This window comes from Lissotriton vulgaris, chromosome 2_1, assembly GCF_964263255.1.
Source record: "Lissotriton vulgaris chromosome 2_1, aLisVul1.2, whole genome shotgun sequence".
Taxonomy (NCBI): Eukaryota; Metazoa; Chordata; class Amphibia; order Caudata; family Salamandridae; genus Lissotriton; species Lissotriton vulgaris.
The window spans coordinates 1810878706-1810902642 of NC_141687.1; the positions used below are offsets into that span (position 1 = coordinate 1810878706).

Genomic DNA, 23937 nt, shown 5'->3' on the forward strand with positions numbered 1-23937 from the left:
CTCTTACACGTATATAAGGCATATCTGCTGTGGGTCTCATCCATGACTCAGTACTATTCAAGCCAGTAAGCCAGCCATCAACAACTGAACAGGCATGGAATATTTGAGAAGATAGGTCCCATACTGCTACCCTCACAGAGGACTCTACTCTACTCCTCCACTGTAGAACCCAAAGAGCTACACGCTATGACCGCTTCTTTACAATTCACAATGACATTCAGATATGGAATGATAGTAACAACGTCCATCCTAGCAGATTGTTCCACCATTTATCTCCCCAACCTTGCCTGCTCAGGACCAAAATGTTTAAACAAAATATAATTTTGGACAACCCAGTTTAGTAACTAGCTAAGTAGACTATGATCATTAGAAATACCAATCATTAGAAATCTCAAAACTGTCGGCTTACTGAAAACCACAAATTGCAAGACTGTCTCTCATGCTTATTCATCCATTACACTACTAAGTGCTGCATCGAATATCACATAACCACACCTTGGTGGTCATCGCAGATGACATGGAAATACTTCCCAAACAGGAAACAAAAAAGAAAGACAACACCATTCCAATCACACATTGCATTGCCTACTGCCCATGTAGGCAAGTGCTTCAGTGCCTAAGATTTTGTTAATAAGCCCTATCTAAATACTGCAATTCTATACAATGCAATGCAATACAAGCCACACGGTGTGGTCAGGGGATGAGTGGAGAGGCAGAGGATGGATAGAGGGGCACAGAGCATGATGAGAACAGAGTATGAGTGAAGGGGTAGGGCATATAGGCAGTGGTGTGTGCGTAAATCGGTAGTGAAGTGGCAAGGCAGAGTGCGACCAGAGGGGCAAAAGATGAGAGAAGTGTGGGGTTTTGTAAGGTAGGCCTGAAGCCAAAAAACGTGAACAGAGGGGTGCAGCAGGATGTCAATAAGGAAACCAGTGCAGGGGATGACAGAAGGTGAATGGCGTATGTTTACTGGTAGGGATGTCAGAAAGAGGAGAGGCCAGGCACAGGGTACTCAAGGATTCTTGGGTGACTATAAAGATGCAGAGTGAGCAAACATCAAGGGAAAAGGTTAGTGCGGGTAAGCAGGAAATGGGGAAAGTGAGAGGTCGGGAGAGGTTTGTGACTGGTACTCAACTCATGTCCCCTGGTGTCAGACTGGGGTTCATCTAGTACTGTCAGTGCTTGGGGTATGCCTGAGATGTATTTGCACCTTGTCGACTTTCTGGCTGGCATCAGTCTGAATGGCCATGGATTCTAGTAGCCTGGAATCAGACCACGTATTAGTGCGCATGGCTGTCACAGTGCCTGAGGAAACCTGGGATGTCAGATGATAGCAAAGTGCTGGAGAAATGTGTTGGCCATTGTTAGTGTGCTTGCTAATGACTGTGTGGTTGGCATTGGAACTGCTTCATGTCAGTCCCTTTGCTTTCGTTCCACAATGCTGCGATCATCCTGGGCGTTTCTGTCTGCTATTGCCCTTGTTGTTCCCTGTGGCTTCTGCCTGTGGTAGAGCTCGAGCCCCTCCTGCCTCTGCGGACGGAGCCAGCACAGCACTTTCTCCGTGGCACTCCGATAACACCCGTCACCATAAACACCATTATTACAGACAACACGTGCAATAGCCTAGCCCACGGCTGAAGCACATGATAGCTGTTGCATTCAATAATAAGCTGATTCAAATGTAAAGAACGGTACATTTATTAGATGCACAGAATACACTGCCTTGGTGATCCCTCTCCAGCCAGCAGACAACTGACCAGTCAGGAATGCACCTATGTCATCAAGCATTACAACGCTAGAACCTTGGTATTAGAATGCCCCCATTAAAGAGATAAGCTCTCAACTAAATACAACACTCGCCTTGGCTGCCTGCTAACAACCGCAGTCCCTGGGGCCCGGGTGCCACCGCTGCCTATGGTAGAGCTCAGGCCCCTCCTTCCTCTGTTGACAGGGCCCAGCACGGCACCTTCTCTGTGATGTTCCGAGCACACCCATAGCCATCATTACGGTCATTACGCGCAGTAGCCCTGGCACCTGGCCTGTTCAGACGCGCAGCCTTCACTTCAGCCGCCATGCCTGGCGTTCGGGTGCCACCGCTGCCTGTGGTGGAGCTCGGGCCCCTCCTGACTCTGTCGGCCGAGCCCAGCCCGGCACTCCCCCGTCGAATCTCCGAACACACCCATCACTGTCGTTAAAAATAATCAGTGCTAATCTTCTCTTCCCTTCATACTTCTTTCCGTCTATGGCAATAAAGTATTTATTTAAAACCTCTGTACCATTGTTTGGTGTCCACAAGGGGCAAAGCGACCCTTGCCTCTGTTAAAAAGATGAAAACTCGAGTAAATTAATCAATGAATGATTTCGTTTTTATTATTCCAGTAAATGTCCGCTCTACGCACGCAGACGATGGCAGCTGCTCTGGTCTCCCTCTCCGAGCTCACCTCCAACTGCCTTCTCATGGAACTCGGGGACGTCACAGCCAGCCGCGAGATCCACGAGGCAACAGCCGCGCGCACGTGGCACGAGACTGCGACAGAATAGTTATGGCGACTAGATTCAGGTAGGTGTCTCAGATACAGCAGCGGTGTCTGAAACCTTGGTCTATTAGGACGGAAAACAGAGTTGAAATGTGATTGTATTGTCTTCCCGCACACCGCACACACACCCTGGGCAATGCACGAAGTGACGTGCCCTTCATACGTGCAGTTAAACTGGGATGGAAAGTGAAAAAAAAATGGACATTGACAGGGCAGCCGAGAGTGATAAAACAGGCAAGGATGACAGCGAGTCTGTTGAACAGAGGAAAGGCCAGGCTCGCCCTACTGTTAAAATAAGCACGGTGACCACTTTTTCTTCAAATCCACTAAAATAAAATGACAGTCAGCCGCTGGCCAGTAAACCCCAGGCATTAATCTCATCACTGAGTCACTAGCTGCCACCAGAGTTCATTCATGCGTTTTTTTTGTTTCGATGGCTCTTGGACTGAAGAATCACTTTTTTGGTTAAACCGAATTGGACAAGAGTCCAAATCTTGTCCAGGGCTTCTCTGTCTACCATGTGACTTGGTTATATAAAGCAACAATCTCTTCTCTGCTGGTAGAGAGAGAGAAGTTGAGACCTAAATCTGGCACACAAGTCTATTTGGTGCTGTTCGTTAAGGTTGTCATTTTCTGCTTTTTACCATGAAAGTTATCATCAAGGTGCCATCAGACAGTATTCTTGACTGGTTTGGCTACTATAAGTTAACTCCCGACTTAGGGATATTTGTCCCAGTAGTAGTGCAGATTTTTCACATTACCCCAAGAGCGATCTGCCCCGAGCTTCCTGTTAGAATCTAGGGAATTTTCCATGATATCACCCTTCCTTTGTACTGTGCATGTAATAAAGAAGTTGGCCTGTGGAGATGGCCCTCTTCCCCCTGAAACTAAAACCAATATCCTGTACGTCCAAGCTCTGAACTCTTATGAGATATCAGACTTAAGGTTAAAATAAATATCATTGACAGCTCAAACCAGTTTGTCCCAGATTGCTAAATTGGAGGGCTTGCAAAAACCTTCTCTATTCTGCATAATTGGCTATCACATTTGTAAATCAAGCTCTTGTGCTGATTAGAGACGCACCTAAAACTAGGAAAACACTGATAGCTAGGGCGAGTAAGTTGAGAAGTTACTTCTTTACACAACTATCTGGACCTAACTGTTGATCCCTGGGTAGTACTACTGCTTGCTGCCCAATCACGCTCTCTTTCTGGGGTGTTGCAAGCCCCTCCAATAAAAAGCTTCATAGAGTCTGGGTGTCTTATGCATCGAGGGTTAGGAAGTGAGAGGGTGCATTTTATTCCTTTGTGACTACGGGCAGCTCCATAACTCTGCTTTCTTTTCACCCAGTAGAGGCCGGGTGCAGGTCCGGGCCTTCCTGAAGCTGCAAGCCACTGCTGTCCAGCTCAATCTTCTTCTCTTGTGCAGGGCTAATCAAAGATTGCCTTTCCTACACTAGATCCTGCATACTAAAACATGCTAAATGTGGTTCTGCAACAGCAATTTATATTGTTTTCTTTTGCTGTTCAGAATTAAAGTTTGGGCAAGAATTTAAGTAATTTTATTAGGTGGCCTGCCAGGAAAGTAGTGATGGCAAACAGCATGGCCTTGGGGGAGGTGCACACGTCTACAGCATCTATGCATAGCTTTTTTTTGTTTAGCATGGTAGGGTGCAAGAGGGCATGATTTGGCAGTCTTCTATTAGTCCCCTATGTTTAACTGGGAGGAAAACTGCTCCTGAATCGTTACTTCCAACATTTCGGCCCTGTTAGTAATTCGTTTATGCGGCCTCCTATGTAGTTTGTTGCATGTGTTGCTTACTTTGGGGTTTGTCGTTTCTGTCCCCAGATTTTTCTTCTGTTCAGCTGATCTTAGTGTGTAGGTTCTCTGGCTCTGTTTCTGTGTTCTACTGAGGCATTTGATGTACTGAACATCAGGGCATCAGGTGCAGTCTTAGCAGCATAGGCAGCAGGCCTTTCCAATTCTAATGCTGTAAGATGTTCATAAGCACAACTGCATGTATCTCAAGTCACATCAGTATTTTCCAAATATATTGCACTGGATAAGCGTGAAATTCTACCACGTTTGCTTCCCACCCACTGCAAATCATACCTATTGTGCTCGATTATTGCGTATGCTATATGAGATATAAATCAGCAGAAATAGGAGTGGATACATCTCCGTGGGTTACCGATGCAGCAACTCTGCTCCTCATGTAAAGCACTCTGATATCTCCGGGTCTAGCCAGCGCTATATAAAACTCAAATAAATAAATACCTAAATACTGTCACCTTTGTGGAACTAATTCTGCAGAAAAATAATCGTTCAACAGCGCTCGGGAAATGATTTCCTTTTGAAGAGAGAATCAATATAGCTATGTTCTTAGCTATGGAAAGATAAGTAAGGTATGTTTGGCCCACCTTGTAGCATGAGCCAAGCAGGATTTGTTTGTTAGATAGATCAGAAACTGAAACAGCATGACCAAAAGACTTTCTTCTACAAAATAAAATCATCCCAAGTACAACACAAACACCATAAAGAGCCTTGAAATCATTTGTATGAGTCTTAAACTCAGCATCCTTACAGCTCAAGTATAATCAGTCAGTTTCTCTTGATCCTTCAAGCGTTAACTGGTTATTGATAAATTCCAGTTTTAGGGTAGCCTACACTGTGAACAACCTTCTCTTCATCTCAGACTTTAATATTGATCAAATTACTATAAAAATGATGCAGCTAGTTGAAGCTGCTGTACTAACACTTGCTGTAACCTTGTAGAGGACCACAGCATTGTAAGAAAGGCGGGGTTGCTATGGCCTTCAACACCTCTATAATTATGAAGCTGTGTGAAGCAAGACCCTTCACACAGTTTAAACATCTTGCTACTCAAGTATGTTTGAGCCCAGCAGACAGCATATCAACAGCAGCAATCTATCACCCATAAAATGAAGCCCTCTTTTAAATTTAATTTGATAGAGTTTATACTTCTTCTCTTGTAAACAGGTGTCAAACCACAGTGCTAAGGCATCGTAACATTTGGCTTTGGCCCGTAAGATGCTCTGGCAACTAGTCTTCCGGAAGCCTTATAAGGACTATATTTTAACCAATTGATTATAAAACTGCCCCCACAGTAAAGGCAATGTGAATGGGGTTTTCCAGCACTATGTTTTTCCCTGCAGAGTTAGTCAACATCTATCTATGTGGTGGGACCCTCCTGAGAAATTGCACAAAAGTGCTTTGAAATCGCTGTAAGACTGATGCGTTGTTGGTTCAATTACTGCCATTTTATTTGCCCATATTATATATAACTTGTTCTGCTTTTTTTGGCCTCTAACATATGTAGCCACAATCTTGTGCTTGACACGCTGAACAAGGATTCACAAACACCTAGCTGTGTGAAGTCTATATTCATGCATATTTGTCAAGGTCCCTTTTTGAGGTTTCGCCTGAGCCAGCACATGTGCGGCTCTGGCGAGACATTTAGTGAGTGGGCTTTCAAAAGTCCTACCACAGCTTTTTGGGGTGGCATAGAGTGTGTGGGTACGCGCACAATGACGAGCAGAGGCGCCATCTCGCTTTCCTCTCTCATCATGGTGTGCGCACATTGCACACCACTCGCCAGCCTGCTTTCACTTTTGCCGTAGCGCACACACGCACCACTCGCGTGCTTTAAAAAAATTTTTTTTTGCGCACGCACACACAACTCCCGGGCTTGTTTTAACGCACGAAAGAACCACTCACATGCTTGTTTAGGACTTGTACCCTGAATGCACTCAAACTAGATCTTTTAGGGCTGTGCAGCTGATCCCTATCATTTGTTTTCACAAATCATAGTAATTCAGCCGTCGCAGTGCAGCTATTATGTCTGTGCACTCGTTATCTGTGAGAATCGGAATCAAGCAGGTCTGCCCAGCTGCCCAAGCATCCATGGGAATATGTCTGTATGTTCTGCCCTGTACACGCACTGCTCCCGACAGTGCTAAGAGCTGCTGCCCAAGAAGAGAAGTATCAAAAACATGCTTAAACAAAATGATTTATAGCCAGTCTACAGTCCCGGAGCTTTCGTTATTCCCTCTAAAAATATGCTAACGAGGTTGCTCAGATATTACTATTGCCCGAGTCAAGTTCTACGTCTGATAAAAGCAGCATTTACTTAAAGTAAAGGCTGTGTCAGAGCGCAGCCAAGCGGCCTACATGAAATTAGCAACAGTAAGTGTCTCACAGAAACGCCAACCTAGTTTATTACTAAACCAAACAAACGTGCATAAGGCAAGCACCGCTCCCTCCCTCCCTCTACGTGAGAAATAACCCCTTCTACTGAACAAACCAGCCTCTGGAGAAAAGTACAGCCCCGTAGACTAAACAACCACCCTCAGCAATATCTCCATGGGGACTAACAGCAAATTAAGAACAGGACATCCAATCAGTGTGTCCATCTTCCTCCCTGCCGAAACACTATTGGCACATATGAGCCTAGCCCGTTCTTTGCTTTCAGGCAATGTTTACTTGTCCAAATCCACCCCAGACTGTTTGGAATTTGCCCGCTATCGTTGCCCCACTAACCCTTCTGAGAATAAATATGCTGCCATCTTAGTCTGTTTTTATTCCTATGTCACATTTACGAGTGCTGATAGTTCATGTACACTCATTTAACATCGCAGCAGCTTAGAATTCATTTATACATTACTGGTTACGATAGAGGGTCTGACTGGCTGTTGGAGGACCACCAAGACTGGACAACCAAACTAAAAATGGGAGCCCTTGTACGGGCCGGGGTGTTGGCCCTTCGGAGTGGCGTGGGGGTGGGGTTGAGGGAGGTAATGTGCTCCCAGGGAACTTCCACAGATCACAGACATCCATGTACTGTGCGGGCAAGAAGCTTTGAATAACATTTGGTACACAAACTCACTGACCACTGGATTGGCAGATAAAGAAGAGTGCTTGAGTTATGGCCATCCCTCCCAGCCTCCCTCCACCTCATAGAATTCAGCTACTTCTATATTGTGCTATTATTAAGGTTGTGGCGGAGGAGCAGGTCCGAAAGCCCAGGCTGTACACACATAGTCAAAAGGTCTCGCATTTGGTACCTTATAAGTGTTTAGCCATGCAACAGTTGGTGTTGTTGCACCAAGGATATTCTGCTGCATAACTAAATACTTATAAGGTCCCAAAAGCAAGACCGATTGGCTATGCCAATGCTTGTTTTCTTCTTATGTTATTATGAGAAAGATGTGCCATATTTGAGTTTTGGTTTCTGTCATATGTACCTTAGTTTGAAGTATGCATGAAGAAAACGATATAAAGTCATATAATTGGGGGGAGGGGGAGCATTAGATGCTCACACCTATGGTAAGCAATGGATGGGCTGTAAGCCCACTGAAAGTTTTTGGTAATCCCACAAAAGCTCTTTCACAACTAGACAGCTAATAAGGGAAACGAAACATATAAATCTAGTGACTGAATTGCACAATGTGAACCCAGAAAGCCTGAGGTTGATCCCAGCTTCCCCCACTTTTCCAAATTGTGTGGATTGAAATATACTTTTTGAATTCTGAAGAAACATTATTATATTTTTCCACGTTTGCTGCAAGGAAAAGGAAGGTGTTCCTAAAGTTAAGTGGAGCAGGACAACCTAGTTACTTACTTTTTTTGAACTTCAATGCCTGCATATTTAACATCTTTTTAATGTTAGTGCTGAGTTCAGTGAACAGCAGCCAGTGCAGATGTTGATCGGGGTTCGCATGTAAAGGTCAGGAAGGGCGCACGCTGCCCCCGGCCATGCTTTGAGAATCACTGTTCTACACCAATCTGGCCCTAGAGATGCATCATTTACCTCTGTTTGTTTGCAAACAGAGCAGTGATTCCTGAAGACTCGAGTTATCGCAAAGCTTATCCCACAGATTAGTACACGCTCATTCAAAGTATATGTGGTTACCACCATTTTAAAGCTACACAATGCTATGCAAAAACCCATCTTCTGTACATCATGCAAACTGTGCTGTCCTTCTTATGCCTAAATTAAGATGCGTTTCTTTTCAAATAAGTAATTCATAATGCCTCTGGACCCTTAGTAACTGAGATAACATATGCCTTACATTGTACCAGAGACCATCCATCACTCCACCTCCTCTGCTAAACCTTGACTGCATCACCACAGCCACCACTAGAGTGTCCGAGGCTAGTGAGCAGAATATGCAGTTTCATCTCAGAAGCGACTGGTGCTCTCTGGACCCAGACAAAAAGTCCAAACACTATCCGTTTTGGCTCGAGAAATCGGCCGGTGGAGCCACCTGTCAAATCCTTGAGGACCTGAGAATGAGTATTTCCATATCAGGAAGCAAATTTGTGTAACTCCTTGCCGGCTCAACTGCAAAACCTGGAAACTGTCCTTCACTTCAGGAGGCCATTAAGACCTGGCTCTTCTCTTCATGATCCATTACAGACTTTTAACAAACCTGCACCTTTAGGAATTACCCCAAGAACCATTTATCAAGTGCATGACAGCGCCTCATAAAAAAAAATAAACAGGTTTAGTCTATCCGGCAAAAAGTGGGAGCAATAGCTACTTGAATTCACTTTGTTGCTCTGCTGTGGAGCAGATCGGGTAAAAAAGGTTCCCTTCAGAACTGATGAGCAGGCACAGTTAAATAAGCAATGCAATTGAAAAAAAAACAAACACAGCCCACACAATTGCATTCAATAAAGAAATGTATTAATCTAAAATGTGAAAATAATAAAATAGTGCAACAAGGATGCTTAAAAACAAACAGTACTACATTAAACACATTGGGCCTGATTCACAAAGATACACTTTTGTGTAAGTTTACGTTTTTTTTTTGCAATTTACAAAGCAATTTTACTAGTAGTATCTAGTCACTCGTGGTGGCGACTCTACACAAACTGATAGGCAGCCGTAAAGATGCTATGCTATTCTATGTGAATTGCAAAAAATCATAAATTTACACAAAAGTGTAAGGTTACCTTTGTGAAACAAGACCATTGTCCTTACAATGAAGCTAAAGAAGGGCAGGTGAGTGATGGCAAGTGGGGCAAGATGCAGAAATGAATGGACCATAAAAAGATGATGAACAAAAAATATTAAAAACTGTGATTACTAGTGGGCCAGTAATCCCATTTCAAGTGCAAGCTCCTGTTTGTGTCTAAAATCGGATTACAATCAAGGTGTAAATTGCATCCGAGGGTGAATATCCTCCAGATGTTAGCAAGATAATGTCAGACACCAATCTGGGGGCAAAAATAGAAAACTTCCATTTTGGGCAACTTTAACCCTGTGAAATTTGCACAATTTCTGCATACTTCCCCATTTCAAGGTCTGCAACACTTGGGTGCAAACTGCACGCTCTTTAATTACTTTATCTTGCTCGAGAGGTATCTTTTGGGAGCATAATATGTGTCTGCAATTGGTCTGTTTTTTCATGAGGGCCTTACTGGCACATCTCTTTGTGGCAATATTTAGCTAAACTTGTTGAAAAAACTCCCTTTTATGCAACTCCAGTCCAAATTGGAGACAAATAACTTGCTCAGTTCATTGCAAGCAGTTTTTAGACCTGTTGGACCACTGAGCTGGTGATTTCCTCAGTACTCAATGACCTTCATAGCGTGCTGGATCTTGGAGAGGTACTTAGTCTGCTAGACCTCTCTGTAGCCTTTGCTACAATACGCCACACCATATTTCTCTCAATAGCTAAATTATTTAGTTTGCACATGAATGCAGTTAGCTGGAATAAGTCCTTTTTGATGGATCATTATCAAACAATTATTTATCAATTGGCTGAATACTCTTCAAATTGAGTTAGTAGGGATGTGCCCTAGGTATTCATATTGTCAACTCTACTGTTTAACATCTACAACCTCCTTTGCATATTATTGACAAGAAATTGGAATCCACTTTTATATGTTTTCAAATAACACAATTTCTGTTCAATCTATTTCCCAGATCTGTTGAAGATGCAAGCGTTGTCATCTTTGTCTAGGAAATCATGCGCTTCACCTTCAATTGGATGATTACTACATTTCTGAAATTGAATCCATCTAAGAGAGAGGTCTTAACCGCGAAACATTGCATGGATAAATGGAATTCATCACTCGAGTGCCATAGTATGGGGCCTTTACCTTCTCTTGTGAACTCGCTTAAAAACTTAGAGTTCACATTAGATTCCAAATTATCACTCAACCCCAGATTTTCAAAGTTTCTTCCACATATTTAAGGCATCTAAAACTATTTTTAAAATCATACTTTTTATTTCTGCCCAGGGCAAGGCAAGCATATCAAACCAATACGGTAATAGCTTAGTCAGTGTGATTTGGGAGACTCTCAAATTTCCCAACTAAAAATGCAGCGAGCAGCCGTGTGAAAGGGTAAGATGACAAAGGTTTGGGATGCACTGTTCCATGAGGAACAATGTTAGTGCAGATGTTTTGCCTCTGTCTAGAGCAGCACAGTGAGTTTAAAAAGATGAGTTGGAATGCTACACAAGTGACTGCCATTGATTATGCTATTTAAAAGCATCAAACCATCAACCTTTACATGTTTGATTGCCAGTAGTACGCCTAGAAATCGGAGACTGGTGCAGCTATCCAAGCCAACTACTGCAATGTTTGTGAATTCCTCAAAAATCGAACATTTGCACTCATTTAAGAAGTACTTCTATGGTGGCAGATTTACTCTTTTTTTAGTAAGCCAGTCACTACATAATATTTTTAAGTTAAAAGCTCTTGCTGATATAAGAATGACAAGAACAACTGAAACAAACATAGTCAACCCGGCTCAGGGCCCGCAGATCCAACTACCAAGCCAAGAATGCATTTGTGGGGAAGTTACATCACTGCCTGTCCGGTTTGGTCTGGTAGTTATCCCTGGAAAGCCATGACTATGATCAACTACAACAGCCTGGGATCACTTATTTTAAATGTATTTTCACTGCAATCGCTCTTTTTCATCTCTTCTACAAGTCACCTTGATGGTAGAGTTGTCAAATCAGTGCATAGCTGCAAGGATCCAAGTTTTCAATATTTGCCTTTTACAAATCGTTCTATCAAGTGACTGATGGCCCCATGTACTAAGCCTACATTGTAAATAGAGGTTTATGCTCCTTCAAATTAATAGAGCGAATCGAGCTAGAGCCACGCCAAAGGCCTGGCTTGGCTCTAAGTCCCTGCACAAGCCAAGCCATGAAAAGGTTTGACATGTATATTGTGCAACAAACATAATGTAAAAAATATGATAATGTCTCTTCAAAATACAAAAAAGGGTATAACTTTAACACGCAGAAATGTTTCAACTTAGTAAACTAGATTATATTGCTGCATTGACAAATATTTATTAAAAGTGATCGTTTTTGAATATCACGCTAATGGTACACCTCAGATGACAATGCCAATAGAGGTAAGTCAGAAGTCATGTAAACCCTAAACATGGCCTACGTTCTTATTATAGATGAAGCAACATTTTAGACTATCAAATCAAAAATAAGAGGTCCTTGTTCAGCACACAGCTTGAATTCAAGTATGTAAAAATGCTGCCATTTGCGATAATAAAGAAAAATGAGGCACAGTGAAATAAAACGTTTGCCTAGGATTACACTATTTGTACACTCAGGGGAGCTGTTTTTGATTCCAGATTATCTTATTTCACATTTTGAAATTCAGCGTGTTTTACATAAAACACTAATGATTTGTATTTTATTCTTGGTCCTCAAGAAAAGCAGACATAGACATAGCAGACCCGACTGAGGGACCCAGATCGAACTACCAAGCCAGGAATGCAGTTGTTTGAGGGGTGTCACAGCCAAAACACCCTCCTCCCCCGCAGCTACGCCCCTACAAACCAACTCCACTTCACAATCACAAATCACAAGCATAGATAAAGCCAATGACTTTTGCTTTTATGTAGTTCAAATTTTTAACATACCTCCACTATCACACACACAGTAAGGCAGCAACATTCAACCTTCCCCAACACCTCAAACTGGCTAGTATAGTCAGCCCTCATTCAATATCGAATGCACATGCAAAATAGACATAGCTTTTGAATCGTTAGTGCATGCTTACTCACACAAACAACAGGTGCAGCATGTGTACTGGTAGTGCATGCTTCCTCACACAAAGAACAGATGCAGCATGTGGAACAGGTGGAGCACGTGCATCATTAGAGCATGCCTCCTCACACCTAGAACAGGTGCAGCACGTGCATCATTAGAGCATACCTCCTCACACAAAAAAACAGGTGCAGCACATGCATCATTAGAGCATGCCTCCTCACACCTAGAACGGGTGCAGCACATGCATCATTAGAGCATGCCTCCTCACACCTAGAACGGGTGCAGCACATGCATCATTAGAGCATGCCTCCTCACACCTAGAACGGGTGCAGCACATGCATCATTAGAGCATGCCTCCTCACACCTAGAACGGGTGCAGCACATGCATCAGTAGAGCATGCCTCCTTACACAACGAATAGGTGCAGCACATACATTTATACTATATGCCTCCTCACACAAAGAACAGATGCAGCAAGTGCATCAGTAGAGCATGCCTCCATACACAAAGAAACGGTGCAGCATGCGCATGAGAGTTGCATGCTTCATCACATAAAAATGAACAGGTGCAGCATGCACGCTGCTCACTGGTAGGGCATGCTTCCTCACATAAAGAACATGTGCAGCACATACATTGATAGTATACGCCTCCTGACACAAAGAACAGGTGCTGCTTGTGCATCAGAAGAACATGGCTCCTCACACAAAGAACAGGTGCAGCACGTCCATCAATAGAGCATGCCTCCTCACACAAAACAGAGGTGCAGCACGTGCATCATTAGAGCATGCCTCCACAAACAAAGAACAGTTGCAGCTTGTGCATCAGTAGTACATGCGTCCTCACACAAAGGACAGGTGTACCATGTGCATTGGGACTGCATGCTTTCTCACATAAAGAACATGTGCAGCACATACATTGATAGTATATGCCTCCTGACACAAAGAACAGGTGGAGCATGTGCATCAATAGAGCATAGCTCCTCACATAAAGAACAGGTGCAGCAGGTGCATCAGCAGAGCATGCCTCCTCACACAAAGATCAGGTGCAGCATGCGCAAAGCTCACTGGTAGTGCATGCTTCCTCACAACAAGAGCAGGTGTACTGAGTACATCGGGAGTGCATGCTTACTCACAAAAAGAACGTGCATCACTATTAAATACCTCCTCACTCAAAGAACAGGTGCAGCACGTGCATTGGTAGAGCATGCCTCCTCACACAAAAAACAGGTGCAGCATGTTTATCAGTAGAGCATGCCTCTTCAAGCAAAGAACAGGTGCAGCATGTGCATCAGTAAAGCATGCCTCCTAACACATAGAACCGGTGCAGCACGTGCATCAGTAGAGCATGCTTCCTCACACAAAGAACAGGTGCAGCATGTGCATCATTAGAGCATGCCTCCTCACACATAGAACATGTGCAGCACATGCATCAGTAGAGCATGCCTCCTCACACATAGAACATGTGCAGCACATGCATCAGTAGAGCACGCCTCCTCACATATATAACAGGTGCAGCACATGCATCAGTAGAGCATGCATCGTCACACAAAGAACAGGTGGAGCACGTGCATCATTAGAGCATGCCTCCTCACACCTAGAACAGGTGCAGCACGTGCATCATTAGAGCATGCCTCCTCACACAAAAAACAGGTGCAGCATGTTTATCAGTAGAGCATGCCTCTTCAAGCAAAGAACAGGTGCAGCATGTGCATCGGTAGAGCTTGCCTCTTCACTCAAAGAAAAGGTGCACCATGTGCATCAGAATTGCATCCTTCCTCACAAAGAACAGGTGCAGCATGCGCACTGATAGTGCATACTTCCTAACATAAAAGAACATGTGCAGCACGTGCATCAGTAGTATGTGCCTCCTCACACAAGGAAAAGTTGCAGCATGCGCATCGGATTGCACAAAGAAGAGGTGCAGCATGTGCATTGTCAGTTTATGCCCCCCACATAAAGACAAGTGTATCATGTGCAGAAGGAGTACCAATTTCCCTCATAGGCAGAGCCGTGTTACATTATAGGAAGCAGTAGAGTGCAAGGTTCCTTTTACCTTGAATATTTCCGAGTTTTAAATTGCAAGGGACACTTTTGGAGACATTTGGCAGATTTTGTGGGACACACACACCTTCAGGGGTCACTGAATGTGCAACAAGAACAAGACCAAGGCTGACAGGTGAGCGCACATGAGAGAGAAAGCAGGAGGCCGCCCAGAGATCGACTTGGAAACTTATAGTTCCTGGACAGCATGCATCTAACACCTCTCCCCGCAACCACCTACCCCAAGGGACCAATATTTTATTTCTGGTTAAATTTATTTTCAGCTAAACACAAGTCAACCTCTGCATCCCCTGGCTCTGCAAGCAAAGAGTTTGCATTCAGTGCTTGGTTACAGTTGTCCTCTACGGGCCCTTTAATTTCCTAACCGGTAAAGTGGTTACACGTTTTCATCCATTCTGAGAACAGAACATGTCCTTGGTTTCTCTGACTAATGCACTTGAATATATGATGACTTCATCTTTCTTATAAACTGGGCTCTAATGAGCTGCACTAAACTTGGAACTCTTTACATCAGGGTTGCTAAATCATATATATTCTAAGTCAGCTGACCATAAATAGAGCCAAAATCAGATACATAACAGTACATTTCACTCTCCAAAACCTTCTTAATAGAGCTCTTAGACAGCTGAACACCTACAGGTGATCACTAGTACCAGTACTCTGCAGGCCTGAAGAAACTGCTCGGAGCTGTCCGAGCACACACATCGCATGTCTACAGCCAGGCACAGAGATGTGTGCTCCCAAAAGACAAACAGTTGCAGGAGTGGTCTCAGTACATGATGGTCAGGGCCACCGGAATTGTGTGGCAGGCGAGAACCATTTGAGACAGAAGGGTTGGATAAATGATGTGCTAAGAGGACAAATTATGCATGTATGCGGCACAATTTGTGGCTTTGTTAGTTTGTCTTTTTGAAACATGTTATCACTAGCTGAGAATGGTTTCACTTGATCAGTATCAGTTTAAAACCCAGCTAGAGCAATCAGCAACTGAAATGTGACCAATTAACTATCACCAAGGATCTTCAATTCTGCTGCAACAGGTGTGGCAATGCATTTTTTTAAATCATTTTCATTAACATATTATATAACCAGCCTACATCAAAGTCTGAGATAATAATCCCTTTGGTTACAAGTGGCGATTAAACATACACGGATCTTGGGCGGCAGTGAGTACAGTCTACGCCAATTGGCCTGGAGCGACTTTAGTGTAGTCGCTGGCCAGGGATCACCCCAGCAGGTGGGGGAAGTAGCTCGGCGTTCGAAGCCAAAGTCTCAGTGCCAGGCGTAAGGTGCCAGGACACAGGGTGTGGGTAAATTCAATGCTTTAACCTGCATCCTACTACTTGGCAGGGTGAGTAGCCAGTGGGAGGCGTACTGGGCTGCTCCTCGCGGGGTGGTGCAGTGGTCTATTGACGAATAGCCAGTCCTGTAGGGAAGATGGTGGAAACTTAAGTAAAGTAATGGGTGCTTAGGAGGAGAGGTAACCATCTGAAGTTGCTTCGATCGACTTGGACATCAGGGTAACCCAGTTGGCTTCCTCACTGTGGAGGGATTCAGGGCTACCCTTTCTGCCTCTGACCGTACCTTGAGGGACTGCCACCATGAGGTGCTCAGAGGGAGGCGAGGGCTCGTCCAGTGAGTGATAACTGGCTTTTCTGAAGGCGCCAGCGCCAAGTTAAGGAGATGGGAAGTTACCTTGGGTTTCTTTGGACGCCGGTAAATACCTAATGCAACCTGGTGATCGTCTCAAGTCAACTTATCACTGCTGCCAAATATTTACAGAGAGAGGGACAATCCCAAAGAATGTGCCTTAAGTCGGCTACTGGAAAGGTGCATCTAGCACAGGAGTCTGATGCCCTGGGGAAGATCCTTCTGATGTGTGCTAGTGAAAGGTGAGCTCTGTGGAAGACATAAAACAAGTTTCAGCTGAGCATTATGGGAGACTTTCTGCAGGTATTCTAGTGCCCGAAGCCATTCCCTCTCAGGAAGGACCCTGCCAAATTTCTTGTGTGGTTTGCAACGAGACCTGTGTGTGGTTAAGCAAAGCCTTATGCAAGCGATAAGCCTACAACCCATTTCCTACATATATAAAGAGTTCATCAATTCGTGTGTGGGTGGTTCCGCCACCACTATGAGGCAGGTCCATCTAGGGGCGTTCTTCTTCAGGGTGTAGCAAGGAATTGGTCTGCATGAAGGCCACAGTGTTCCCCCAGATCTAGGAACTGCGAAAGGTGGCCATTCTGGGATAGATGACCCAGCATCGGTATCCCAACACGTCCCTAGAGGAATAACTCAACACCACCAAGTGTCTCACAGCCTTGGGTAAGCATAGCAGTGGTATTGCAGGGGCTTAGGGAGAGACAGAATTTGGAAATCAAGAGGTCTCTAGCCAGGCAGCATAACACTACTGAGAGAAGGTGAGGGAGGTGTGTACGAAGACTGAGGGATAGTGCAACAGTCCACATCTCATCCAGGTAGAACCCCGTTACCCAGCGAGCCAACCACTGGAGAAGGGATGCCAGATAATAAAATGTAAAATTAGAGGCACAAGTCCATTCTTCTCAACCGAAAGGCCCATCTTGGACGAATCGATGTTGCGGTGAAACCCATGTCATACAAATTCTCCGAGGAGTCCATCCAAAAGCTTAGATTTTTTGGGGGGAAAGAGCACCAAGGAGATAGGCATAGTGGAGTAATAGACGTGCTAGTATTATCTTGGTCACCGCTTTGCTCTCCATTACGGACAGTGGGAGTGTTTGCCAGAATGTAACCTGCGCATGGAGGAACGCAACTGCTGAAGTCAGGTTCCCAGCTACAAGATCCGAGTCAGAGTGGAGGATGCAGACACCAACGTATCGGAAGGAGAGTCCTTCCTAACAGAGATGTTCATCTCCCAGGGCAAACTATTGCGGGGCATAGATTTAAGCAGGAACAAATAGTACTTGCTCCAGCTTCGCAAGAAAGAGGGCGAAATGAGAATGGTCACACGCAAAGTCTTTGAGATTAAATAATAACATCATTTGCATATAAAGAAATTGTGTGGAGTCTATCCCAGATGGGGTTTTCTCAGACTCCTCCACCATGCCACACCCAGATTGCTAGAGACTCCATGGGAAGTGCAAATAAGGGTGCAGAGAGGGTAAGAGGGTCTGGTGTCCACATGCATTACAATGGGTGCTGAGGTGTGCACCTGGAAATTGTTCAGGATCGTTGGGTCTGGGTATAGGAACTGAACAAACCATACAAAAGATAGTCCTGGAGCACTGCGTGAAATGTTTTTTCCAAGTCAAGCGTAAGAGCTGCCACCCTCGGCCAGTCGGGTGGGCTGCCTCCACAGTTCTATACAGACGTCGGAGATGCTGTGAAGTGTTCCTCCTGGGGACAAATCCATTCTGACCAACAAGGTCTAGCGGTGGGATCATCTGTAGGAATCTGGCAACCAGAATTTTACAGAGGATCTTATAATCCATAGTCATGATAGCAAGAGGGCAAAAGGAGGCAGGGTAGGCTCTCGACCTGGCTTTAAGAACGAGGTGATGATGACCTCCCGGAGAGTAGCACAAAGGCAACCAGGCTCCAGAGCATCATTATATATTTCAAGAAGCTTAGGTAGCAGCAAAGATTTTAGAAAACTTGGCCAGGAGACCGTCCAATCCTGGCACTGTACTGGCGATCAGGTCAACAATTACCCCTCTAACATCCTGTACAGGGATGGGGGCTTCAATCTAATCACAATCAGTTGGCGGCAGCTGGATAACAGGCATTTCATCAAGAAAGAAGGCTACCTTTGGTAGGGCCACACCAATCGGTGCGTCACAGAGGTCTTGGTAGTAATGATGACGCATACGGAGGGTAGCTTGTTGGGAGTAATGTAGCGCCCTGTCTGCACCTTGTAACAACGTCACTTCTGTCTATAGTGCTTCCGATTTGAGTAGCCATACCAATAGGTATCCTGGTTTGTCCCCTTTGGTGTGTGCTGAAAGCGTGGCAATGCATTTTGAAAACTTTTGATCCATTTGAGAAACAATTTTCTTAGCTAAAATCTGCAAACTGTGCAGCAGATGATTGATTATGTGGTAAGTGTGGCACATATATAATTATTCAGGAAAACACTGTGGTATAATCGCACAATTTCAGTGGCCCTGCTGATGGTGCAGAAAACTTAACAAAGATGGGATGGTTTCGGGCACTGATGAACTCCTAGCCCCCACTATTTCCGAGTAAAATGTATTTGGTAGACCTGACAAATAATAGCACAAGATTACACAGTGTGATGTATTGCAGCAAACCTTACTGCCCAAAAAATATGGCAGACTGCCAATAATGACAGTGAGGGAGGCAGGTGATGGGGAGCCCGGGATAGGGTTTGGGGTACTATGGCACAGAGGCAATGGAAGTATGTCCAGGTTGTAGAGCAGATGGGGCGGAGCAATGGGGGGGAAAGGGAAATGGGGTGAGAGCACAATGAAGAGAAGGACCAAATAAGACACATGCAGGGGCCGGGAGAAACAGGAGTAAGGCATGGAACCCTTTGTGGGATCTTATAGGACGCAGGCAGAATTCAAACAAATGAGAGATGAGACAGATCACAGGAGTGAGAGTGTAAATGAGGCAAAGGGGTTTGGTGAGTAAGAGGAGGACAGAGGGTTGAGCTTTGTGGGTGAGAGCAGATGTGGTCCAGGGGGGCAATGAGGGGAAACCATGATGGGACTCCATGGCATGGGTGAACAGGACACATGGTGACAGAGGGAGAGATAAGGATGTGACAAAGCAGCACAAGTGTAAAGAATAGGAATATATAGAGAAGGACAAGCCAACAAACTATCAAGGCCAGCCGAGCCAAAGGTCTGGCTTGGCTCCAAGAGCCACCGCACAAGCTGATCCCTGAAAATGTGAGGTACGCACATCGTACAAGAAACACCATATAGACTATGATAAAGTCTCTTCAGAATGAATCAAATGTATTGTTTTAATAGGTGAAAATTAAAAATACAAGAGGCTTTTGTACAGCGAACATCTTGAACACACATATTTGATGTTGCACTTTTATGTGATCATGAAGAAAATCCAGGCTTGTGAAATAAAATATTCGCCTAGAATCACACAATTTTTTCATGCGGGGATAAGGGATTGGTCCCAGGTGTTCTAGTTTCCCATTGTGCATTTAAGCCACTAGGTGGGCATCTCTTTTCTGTCTCGGGTGCATCACATTATAGAGTGAGAGCAAGAAGAAGCCACATGTAGGCTTGGCTCGTTTTTGGCTCGAGAGTCCAAGAAGACCTTGAGCTGAGCCAGACGCAGCATCAGGGCTCAAGGCATCACTGGGTCGCACACCTCTACCGGCAGAGGCAGTGGATAGGACAAAAGGTCAGGAGAGACACCACCTTGGGCAGGCGTAGAGACACACAGTCTATTTAGGGAGAGGTGGTGAGTAGTGGCAACCATGGTAACTACAGTGCACCCTGTTCCAACATGGCATTGTATACATTTGCATCAGTGGTCTAGGTGCAAAACAAGTATGTGAACTGTGATGTATGGAGCCAACGGTGGGGTGTAGAAAGGATGATGGTAAGGGGGTGGAGGTCAAAGTTGACAGTGTGGACAGACAGAACTCTGAGCCTACGCCTTCTACCAGCTATACTGTAGGAAACAAAAACTACAAGCTCCCTAACGTAAATCACTGTTAGTCGGAAGTGATTAGGACCAAACAAGAATACTTTACGGCCCTCACAGCTTCACTTTCATCTCCTAAAGAGCTCTTCAGGATTGTGGACTCTCTTACATCTCTCCAGATCCCCTACCCTGTTATTGCATCTCAGGAGCTCTGCAATAGGATAGCCTCCTTTTTTCAGTCCAAAATATCGGACATTTACATTGCCTTGGAGTCGCAGAGATCCTCTACCGCTGAGCCCCCGGCTCCTGCTGTTTCGGACGCTGTTTCTGCAGAGCTACCTCGGTCCGGAGGTCTGGAATCCTTCCCTCCTCTTTCCCTACAGGACCTAGAGATTCTCCTCAACAAAACTAAATCTGGTTCTCCGCTCGATGCCTGTCCTTTAAAGATCCTTAAGCAGTGTAGAGAATCCCTCCTACCCCCTCTGGTTGACATCATGAATAGGGTGATGAGGGAGGGCACTTTTCCTCAGCAGTGGAAAAATGCTGTAGTGAAACCACTGCTCAAGAAACCTTCTCTTGACCCGGGGGTATTAAAAAACTTTCGCCCCATCTCACTGCTCCCGGCTCCCGCGAAGATGTTAGAAGCTCATCTAAATAAACATCTTGCTGCCTTCGTGGAGAGCTCGGGCTGTCTGGATCTCTCCCAGCATGGGTTCAGGAGGGAACATAGCACCGAGTCTGCCCTCACCTTAGTGCTTGATTCTATCCGCACACGTGTGGATGGGGGACAGACCTCCCTCCTGATCCTTTTAGACCTCACGGCTGCCTTCAATACCCTTTCCCCCCAAGTCTTAACATCTCGACTGAGGGAGATTGGGGTTCAGGGGGCGGCCCTGGGACTCCTTTCCTCTTTTCTTGATCATAGAGAGCAAAGGGTGATGCTGGGCAAATTCCTATCTCCATCCCTGTCTGTGCAATGTGGGGTCCCTCAGGGGTAGGCGCTTAGCCCCACCCTTTTCAACATTTATGTGACCCCCCTTGCCAGACTCATTAGATCTTTTGGGATGGAGGTAGTCTCCTATGCGGATGACACCCAGATCCTCGTCTCTCTCTCCCAGTCAGTTACGTCGACTGCCTCCAATTTCAGATCTTGTATGGAGGCAGTCGGCCAATGGATGATTCACAACTCATTGAAACTGAACGGGGAGAAGACTGAGGTGATGGTGTTTGGAGGAAAAGAAGAGATTTGGTCAGTTGAGTGGTGGCCGGACTCACTGGGTACCTGTCCTGATCCCACTTCTTCAGCTAAAAATCTTGGGGTCATGATTGATCCCATCCTTAGTATGTGCCAACAGGTCAACAGGACTGTATCAACCTGTTGGGGTATCATCCGCATACAAAGGAAAATCAGGCACTATCTCTCTTTGCAGGCAACAAAGCAACTTGCCGTTGCTCTCCTGGGCTCCCGTTTGGACTACTGCAATGCGCTGTATGCGGGACTGAGCAAAAGTCAGCTGCAGCGCTTGCAGGTGGTCCAGAATGCAGAAGCTAGATTTGTTCTAGACCTACCTCGACGTGCCTCTGCTACCTCAGCCAGGAAGCAGCTCCACTGGCTTCCTGTTGAGGACCGGATACTTTTCAAAACCATGTGTTTGGTCTACAAGGTTCTAGCTAAAAATAGCCCGACTGGCATTGGATCCATTCTGTCTTATCATAATCCTGGCAGGAACCTTCGCTCCTCAAACAGACTTCTTCTCTCTGTTCCGCGTATCCGGAAAACCAGATGGGGTGGGAAAGCTTTTTCCAGTCTGGCCCCAAAGTGGTGGAACGCTCTCCCGTTTGAATTAAGGTCTCTCCCCACTTTACAATCATTTAGATCTGCCCTGAAGACCCACCTCTTTGTACGTGCGTACCTGTAGTTGTGCTCTGCATTTCTGATCTTTTTGATAGGCGCCTTGATACCTTCGGGTTTAGTTTGCACGGTATAAATTGCATAATAAATAAATAAATAGCAGAAAATCAGACCTGGATTGAGCCGTCACACATGACATGAGGCGTTCTGCCAGCCTTCATGGATTCTGTATGTGAAAGAAGCAGCCGCAGGTTTTAAAGTAAAGAGACCACGTGCGTTAAGGATATTTAAGGGGATTCTGTGTAGTTCGAGAGGTGGCCTTTCAAGCACAGATGTGAGCATCAACATGTTATCGGTCAAACATTTACACTAATCTTGAAGAAAGGGACCAGTTAACAAGGAATATTGCCCAGCACAGTGAAACCACCAGGGAAAAGGGCCCTGGGAAAAGACCCCCTGACACTCCATCCCTCCTGTGATAAGGTCTGCATCAGAGCATAATATGTCTGAACATCTTTGATCCTCTTTGCGGGCCGCTTCTACAGGCTCAGCACAGGCTCTTCAGTGAATTCCCGAGGTGCACTTGCTCGACTTTTTCACAAAGTGTATTAACAGATTTGCATTAATGAAATTAGTACGGGAATTCTGATCCTTCTAGTTACTATTACAACTGCAATCCTAGAAATATTAAAAGAAAGTTAATCAGTCAAAAAATGTGTGGGGCTATAATTGGAATAGAAAGTTAGCTTCACCGCATAATGGCCTGAGGCTGTAAATGGAGACACAAATCTCCGGATATCTTCTGCTGCAGGGCCGGGAGGGGCAGATTCCACTTCTGTGATTTCTTTAAACATCACTGCAAACATCTGCGCCCTCTAGTGGATATGACACTAGATGCCATAGCATAAAAAAGCGTTTGCAAAGGCAAAAGGCATGGTGTTAAATGTATTTGTAAAGCACAAACTATCTCAGATGCTGAGAAGATTACGTACGGCTAAAGAGATAAAGGACAAGGTTAAAAAAGCCAGGCTTTGATGGCTTTCCTGGACTTAATAAGCGAGAGAAGACGGGCAAATGTATAAATGGGAAAAACTAATGGGAAATAAACTTAAATGGAAATTCAAAAAGAAAGACACGGAGGGGAAGAACAAAGGGACACCAAACTAGGAAAACAAGCACGAGTCCTCATTAGAACATTTAAAAAGACTTGCTGCTGAAAAACAATTAAATCCCAAAAATATATATGTATACACTGAAAGCATGAGATAAAAGTTTCTCACCGTGACCTAACAACATTGTATCAGAAGTGCTGCCAAGTCAGAGATTTCAAATGGCAGAGCCCGCTGACGTTTCGCCATTGAGCACCCAGTGCTTCAACCAGCTGTAAACAGAGCAGAGGATGTCTGGGTTTGGTAGGGTTTCTCCTGCTCTGCTAAACTCTGACTGACGCTATCTGTCTGGTCGACACCAATGCAAACTGCCTAGTAATGCATATGCTCCTATTTGCCAAGTTATATTATACTCTTTGCAAAAAAGGAATGTTTTTTCAGAAGTTTATCAACTACGGGGTCCTGGTCGTTGCTTTCTTAGTTATGCATTTGAAGACAAGCCCCTTGTACAAACCCACTAAACCTCCTCTTCCATCTTTTTCTTCCCATTTAAAGCAGACACAAAGAATTGGAAGGAAGAGGGGAGAGATGGAGGTGAGAGACGTGGAAAGGAGGGCTAGGGGAAATGTGTAAAGTAGATTGTGACTGGCAGGGAAAGAGACAGGGAGAGATACATCGAGCAATGGTGTCTGGGAGAGGATGAGCCCTC

General features: G+C 44.9%; 2 protein-coding genes across 3 annotated transcripts in view; both read right to left on the bottom strand.

Moving 5' to 3' along the window:
• Positions 1 to 23937, bottom strand: part of CEMIP (cell migration inducing hyaluronidase 1) — an 857787-nt gene that overhangs the window by 821348 nt on the left and 12502 nt on the right. The gene's annotated exons all lie outside the window — the stretch shown is intronic.
• LOC147733310 (cell surface hyaluronidase-like) overlaps positions 1 to 23937 on the bottom strand; it is a 561460-nt gene that overhangs the window by 343454 nt on the left and 194069 nt on the right. The window lies entirely within an intron of this gene.